Source organism: Haliotis rubra, unplaced genomic scaffold (genome assembly GCF_003918875.1).
Source record: "Haliotis rubra isolate DU_JTF1 unplaced genomic scaffold, ASM391887v1 Scf1550, whole genome shotgun sequence".
NCBI lineage: Eukaryota > Metazoa > Mollusca > Gastropoda > Lepetellida > Haliotidae > Haliotis > Haliotis rubra.
This window is the reverse complement of record NW_025765504.1, coordinates 118468-126379: the sequence shown is the minus strand read 5'-3', so window position 1 is coordinate 126379 and position 7912 is coordinate 118468.

Below are 7912 nucleotides of genomic sequence, written 5' to 3'. Positions count from 1 at the left end.
TCAATGCTCAAATACAATAAAATCGTCACTTTACAAATTTCCAAAATATGATTATCTAGAAAGAGTTTGATAAAATCACAGAGGGCTATTAAAGCCACTTGGTCAGTGTCAGTGTCCACCATAAGCATCGATAACAGCTTGGCAGCGGTGACCCATAGAAGAAAGGAGATGCCGAATGCTGTCTTGAGAAATGTTTTGATACTCTTGCTGGAGGGCTGTGTGCAGTTCTTGTAGTGTCTGAGGTGGCGGATTATGCTGGTGCAAGCGTCGATCAAGAGTATCCCATAGATGTTCAATGGGGGACAAATAGGGTGATCGAGAAGGACAAGGTAACACCTGAACATTAATTTGCTGGAGGAAGTCCTGTCAAACACGTGCAACGTGAGGTCGAGCATTGTCATGCTCCAAAGATAAACCGTTGACGTTGATGAAGGGAACGACGTGACGTTGAACTGGTCTTCTGGCAAAATTCTGGCTTCCCATAGCCAATTGCGCACTGCCTGGTCGAGGATTCGGCGCAGTCCAGGGATTTGGATTGTTGTGGATGATGAGGCCGTGGCTGTTTGAACGAAAATGTCTCAACCGGATGTAGCGATCCTGGGCGTCGGTGGTAACTCTAGGTCGGCCTGAACTGGGTCTGTCATTAGCACTCATATTATTGTTGTATCGGGTCCATAGGTTTGAGATGATCTGTCTGGACACGCTGAAGAGCTTTGCCACCTCATGCTGCAATGGTCATTGTAACAGGCGATGGCGTTGTGTCGTTGAGCTTCTGTCTGTCGTTTCATTCCCTTGTCGTCTATAGTGGCTTAAAGCAATGTGGAGTACCATTGACAGTGTGTGAAATAAGCTCAGACTTCAAAAACTTACCAGCCCAGAAGAGATTTAACCAGTCCTCCTTAAATACTAAATAGACAGTGCCAGTGGACACCTTATCTGAATATTTTTTTCACCCGTCCATCGGGCTGGCAAGCTGTAAAATTAGACCGTCCGGCAGTAATCTAGCTGTGTCTCGGGCGGTGGGACGGGCCTTATTTCATACACTGCCATTGATGTGGCTTTTAAAAGCCTACAGCTATGGGCTTCAGCTCAGCGTGATACACAATTTCATGTAGGGTGCATTTTAGCGATTCACTACAGACGTGAGTGTAACGTTACGTTTTTGTTCAACGTTTCTTTTTTCAAACGTTTTGTCGTCGGCAACCATTCCTCCACACGCTGGTCCTAAAATTCAACTTTTTACCAATGTACAGTTTCATAGTAAGTCGAGCAATATTTTCTAAACTGATTCACTTCTGATATATACTGAAAGGCAAAAGAAATGTCGTAATATTGGAAATGACATTTAAGTATCAATGGAACATTTGAACCTATTTTTTAAAAATAATACGCCACTGAAATGCAGTACCGATTTTCATCAGAGAAGATAACCCCTCTCCATTGTCCCCCACGACAGTTTTGCCGCTATTGTGTCCACTTGGATACGTTCCCGGCGGTGACGTTGGGTGAATATGGGTCTCCTGGCAGGACATCGACAAAACAGGTTCCTGGCTTGGAGACGTCGCCGACTGGTAGGTCACTGACTGGTCGCTGGTGGTTTCCTATGGTCACCCAAGCTGTTTCTCTGGCCCTTGCGAATAGGTCTTGTATTTGTTGATGGACGATATGACGGTCCTGGTGACGTGTTGTTACACGGGGTTGACCACTACGTGGACGGTCATCAGTGCTGCTGGTGGCGTTGTATCGCTCTCTAAGACGTTCTATCGTTCGTACGCTGCAACTGAAGTCATTAGCAATGATTCGAGCATGTTGACCAGCGTGCAGACGTCCAATAGCTCGTTGTGGTTGATCTCTCGTTAACCTAGTCATAGCTGCTGTGTTCAGAAAACAAGTGAACTTATAATTGTTGAATACAATAACACGTATTTCTGATAACAGCAAATATTAATATTTATATCAATTTTATTAATATCATATCAGACAGACAGACAGGTTTTATTCAGTAATGTAGGCACAGTGGCCAATAGTACAGTTGAATTTTCATTTTAACAAATATTGGTCACGTGACACGAAAATTATGGTTTTACATGTGATTTAAGGATGGACATCAAATGTTTTATGAAAATGGCAGCTGATTTAATAGTGTCATCGTTATTAGAATTAAGCATTTTATATATCGTTTGTGGGGCATCATTAAAGCATTTTAGATACTTCTTTCGGCCAGCAGAGAATGCCTCACAGTCTAATAATAAGTGACGTTCGTCTTCAGTTTTACCAGAAGAACAATGAGAACATGATAAATCTTCCAATGTATTTTTATCTTTTCTATAACGCTGTATTTTTAAGGCATGTAGAGAGATTCTAAATTTACAAAAATTTCTTAAAGGGACTTATCATTAAGGACCCTAATATATTTTTCAGGTCCGAACATCGATTTACATTGTAAATAATGACTTAGAAAACTCGATGAATTTACTGATGCGTGCCAATTCTGAATATATATATCTTTTATTCGTTGCTTAAAAGTTAACAAAAACATTTTTATATCACCAACATCTTGCTTAAAACCAAACATAAGAAAACCCGCTTGAAAATAACACATTTCGGACACCAGAAGCCCAAGAATACTTTCCACGTTTGTCTAGGGATAATAATAATTGATAGCTTTGATAGGGTAGCGATAATCAGGCATTCTTATAAGTTTAATCCAGTATCTGATAGCTCTCATTTGACTCTCAATATGCATGCTATAGCGGCCTGTATCGCCAAGTACGGCTTTGTTGGAAGCAAATTTACCTACAGTAAGAAATCTTTAAAATATGATGCATGCACATTTTCTATAGCTTCGAAATAGTTTACTCCCCAAATTTCAGATCCATATAACAATATTGGTGCTATTTTAGTGTCAAAAAAGTAAGCAAGCTGAGTCAAATGAAATAAACTTATTAGCCTTAAACAGTTTAAAATAGGAAATAATGCCTTCTTAGCTTGTGCTGCAAGGGTTTTAGATGCCATGGACCAATTTAATCGGCTGGAAAATAGAAGACCCAAATATTTATAATATGAAACAACATTAATACTTTTGCCGCGGAATAACCATTTTTTCAGAATGTGCCACTATACCCCCATTTCTAAAGAACAAGCTATGTTAGATTTTTCCATATTCAACTCTAGTCCCCATGTGTCACAAAATGTTTGAAGAATATTTATCTGTCTCTGCAGTCCGTTTACCATGAATGAAAACGTAACAATATCATCTGCAAAGAGAAGCAAAAGTAAATCTTTGATTTGGGGAGTAACAAATATTCCATTATTACACGATTTATACATATCATCTACAAGTTCATTAATAAAGAAGATGAAGAGTTACGGGGCTTATTACACAGCCTTGTCGCACACCAACGGAAGTGTTAAACGATTCAGTGCTGCCAGAATTAGTTCTAACACAGGCTGCAACAGAGTCATACATGCTTCTTAAAATATTATACATTTTGCCATGGCATCCTTTGGTATGTAACATAAATAGCAATTTCTTACGGTCAACAAAATCAAAGGCTTTCTTGAAGTCGATGAAAGCGCAATAGAATCTCCCTTTTGGTCTGCAGAGGTACTTTGTACATAATGACTGTAATATAAATAAAATTATCAGTTGTACTATAATCGGATCTAAAACCAGCTTGAGCCTCGTCAAGTAGCTCGTTTAGATCAACCCAGGCGCGTAAACGCTTTCTAATATATTAGCAAATAATTTTCCAGAAATGTTTAGAAGAGATATTCCACGATAGTTGCATGGTTCTGATACACTCCCAGACTTGAATAAAGGGACAATCATACCTATATTCCATACCGATGGGAATTTACCACTATCAAGAACTACATTAAATAAATCTTTCAAATATGACACTAAAGAAGTAAAAGTAGATTTGTAAAATGAGGGAGGGATACCGTCATGCCCCGCTGCCTTATTCCATTTCAATTCATTTATAGATTTTATTACCTCATCTTCGGTAGTTGGAGTTGACAAAACATCATGCGAGAATGAAAGCTCTTCACACTCATCACAGTTATGCGTTGAGACAAAATCATACACTGATTTATCAAAATCTGAAAGCAGTTTCGTATCTCTACAGGAAAGGGAGACCTTTTGAGTAATGATACCATTGGTACGGAGAAATATTATCTGTGAGAACCGTTTTCTGAAGATGGCGTTTTAACGTGCTCCAAAATATCTTACAGTCAGGATTTCTTGCTGCTATTTTAATATCATCTGCAGCTTTGGCTAAATAATTATCTTTTTAATTGGCAACATTTTTAAAATTGTGTTTTTGCATTTGGAAATAAGAATCGAGGTTAGAATCGCATACTTATGCTTTCTGAAATAGTTTAAAAGTCTGTATTTTTCGGACTTAAGTTTTGCCCGCATTCTTGATCAAACCAAGGAGGTTGGCGCGATTGACGGTGATAGGGTGAAATGGAGTCTGATGGCTCCGAGCTCTAACGCCTGATAATTGAAATAGGGATGTAATTTCAGAAATGGCAGAGTTAACATCCAGTATACAGTAGGTCTCTGAAATCATTCAGGATACCATTCTTTATGCCATCTACCAAGTACATGCTGAAAACTCTCTCTCTCTGATCCTCCCGTAGTTTATACCCAACGGACTTGAACATGGGTATTACTGTATCGTTACTTAAGCAAGGCGCGGAGGCGATTATGTCATGGATTACACAAACAATCGGGAGGTGATCCGACTCTGTGCGAGGTTTAACCTCAAAACTATCAATATTGTTGAACATCTCAGATGAAATAAGCGCATAATCAACGAGTACTACAACCGGTCTCTTTGAAATGTAACTTAAACTTCCGGGGATATCAGGCAAGAGCTTCTACCGTTCACAATGTGTATACTCATCGATTTACACAGCTCGAAGTAAACACTTTCCATACATATTTGTGACAGTGTCATATGAATTGCAGGGGTTTATCAAAGTTATCCTGTGCGTAATCGTCACCAACGGGTATATAATAGTCGGAACCGTCATTTTACTATAAAAATCTGGCTCACTCGCTGTTCTGGCATTAAAATCACCAAACAAAATAAACTTACTGGCTTCCACATAATCAAACAGTAACTTGTAAAAGTTTATTTATATCATATCAATATATTTTGACATTCATTTAAACAAATGAAACATATCTGTACGAATTGAAAAGCAGTTTGAAGTAGTGACCGTAAGCTAGATACCAAGTCAATACCGTATTGTTAAACAACTAATCATGTGATTTGAATAACGATAAATATGTATTCAATATATGAAATATACAAGTATATAAAAAAAAAATTAAAGGCTTACATACCGCGCTTAATGCCCTCGTGTTCGCTTTTGTTTATTAAACCTTGTTATGTAGAAGTTTTAAACTGTATATATAACCAATGTGAAGGTTTGGATAAGTAGTTCTGTACGGTAAGGTGGTATAATAACCAACATCGTTGCAGGAAGTTATTCGACCCCCTGGAGACTTTTTCATCCTGAAACTATGTTGAATAAATATGTCATACCTATGTGCAAACAAATGTTAATAAATCAGAGTTCAAATACATCAAATTATACCAACTCTGGTGCAATCACTCAGTGTGCAGCAACGTCAGATTGACTTGACATTCTCAAACTACTTCCTCCGTCATACAATGTACGTCTAGATCTCAGACAGAAACTCAGACAGAAATCCAGACTGAGAACAAATTCCGAAGGGCCTGCTTCACAACCAGCCGTGCGTAGTTCAAAACCGAAGAAAGGTTAAAGATTACTGGAGACAAACCACATACTGTCCCTTCAACTTCAGAGGTACCTGTTGAAACCTCATTGGACCAGCGGGGGAGCTTATCCCTTTCATTCACTAGAGCCACCATGGCATACATGTTCACTCTAATGCAACGGCATTGCAGAGGACATTGAAAATAGGTTGCGTGCGAAATAATTACCTGATTTTCAAACGTCAGCATAGTACGGCGATTATAATTCCTTTTATAAGAAACAGGAGGTGCTTCAATTCCCTTTCAGTACGACATGGTATTATACATAACCTCGTCTCTCTCAATACAAATCATCAATCTCTTGCTGTTCGTCTGACCCTGCACATTGCGTTGACACTGTGCAGCCTCTTCTTATATTCGACAGTAGGATCTAAAAAATCTGTATAATCAGTTTCCATGTCATGTGTCATCTTAAATAAATACAATCCATTTTGGGAAAGGGCACGTACTAATAATACAGGTAAAATCCTTCATGACTTTATTTCAGAGGATAATCTCTGCAGGCTTAATAATGATTCAACCACTTATCTACGTCCAGCTACTGTAGCATAACTATGCCTAGATCTGACACTCACCGATTCCACCTTATATATTGAATCATAATTGATAGTCCATGATGACCTCTGTGGTAGTGATCACAATCTCAAACCTATCGACCCTGGCGATGATCCACATTCATCAAGAAGGCACTTCACCAGGGTTGATTGGTCATGATATGAGACACTATGTACTGACCACTTGGACATGACTCATTCAGGAATAGAAAGATCCTGAGGATATTCCTGACCAAACAGTATCAAAGTCGATGTCTTTCAGTGGCATTTAGAAGTTGTACATTGATGTCCAAGATATTTTTATGGATTAAACCTCTTTTTAATTTCTCTCACGACGTTTCGAGACCATTCCAGGTCCCTTCATCAGGTGAACTGGCAGTTAGGACTATGACGTCGTCACAATGCAAGTGACATCACAGTACACTAAGGAGAGTACTCTATAAGTGAGTTTGAAGAGTTAATTACATAATGATGAGAGAAATTAAAAAGAAGTTTAATCCATAAAAATATCTTGGAGTATCAAAATCCTCTGTAATTCCATATATTCAAAAAACATCGTTTAATAACGACTGCAAACAGGTCGGAAAGTGTGGGAAGAAACCCAGAAACTTTCACCGACATCCTACATTCCATAATTTAGATAAAGTTCAAATTTCTAATGTCAAGGCTCGACGCGCATTTTAGCAGAATAATGTCAGTCTGGGAGAAACTATGTTTCCAAAACTTGTCAGAATTTATATACTATTCGGTGTACATTTTCCTAAGAAAAAACACAGTGGTGTCCATTATAAACGCGTTTAAACGCATCAACAGTATTACGGGGCAAATTCTGCTTATTCTGTCAGAAACAGGAAATCGGCCATGTTCATGTAATATATTTCATCCTGAGCGATGTCAGTTGAAGGTTTCCTTCGTCCCCTCGCCGCCACCTAGCACCACCTCGCGGCCACTTCTTAAAGATTAAAGATGTACAAAGAAACAACCATCCTCTTAACTTAACACCATGTATGACACGTGATTTAAATATCAATTCACCTTTAATACGTCCGCTGGTTTCAGCAAATTATGGCTATGCAATGGTGTGCCTTACGACACTCTTATGACGGTGGATTAAAATGTATATTCCGTGCTGTCTGGGCCGATTCTATGTACCTTAATCTGCACGAATTAGCCTCGTTGTCACATGCAATAGTGAAAGTGGAGACTAGGATATTTCCAATATTACAAATAAAGTGGTTTTGAAGTAACTTCGTTTATTTATTTTATATAATCCCAAGGTTTTCCAAGGTGACATGCTATCGTCCAATCTCAGGACTGCTTGCAATGTTGCTTCTCTTGTTATATTGTGTCTGTTGTTGTAACCTTCTCCGGGCAGATGATGGATGAAGGATTTGCTATAAACTAGTTGTAACTTCTAACTGTGACACTCTAGTTATTCTACTGTCCATCGATGACAGGTTTTTATTCCGTATTCATTTAGTCTTAACATTCAAATTCTCGTCACGATATGGCTGAAATATTGCCGATGTGACGTTAAATTGT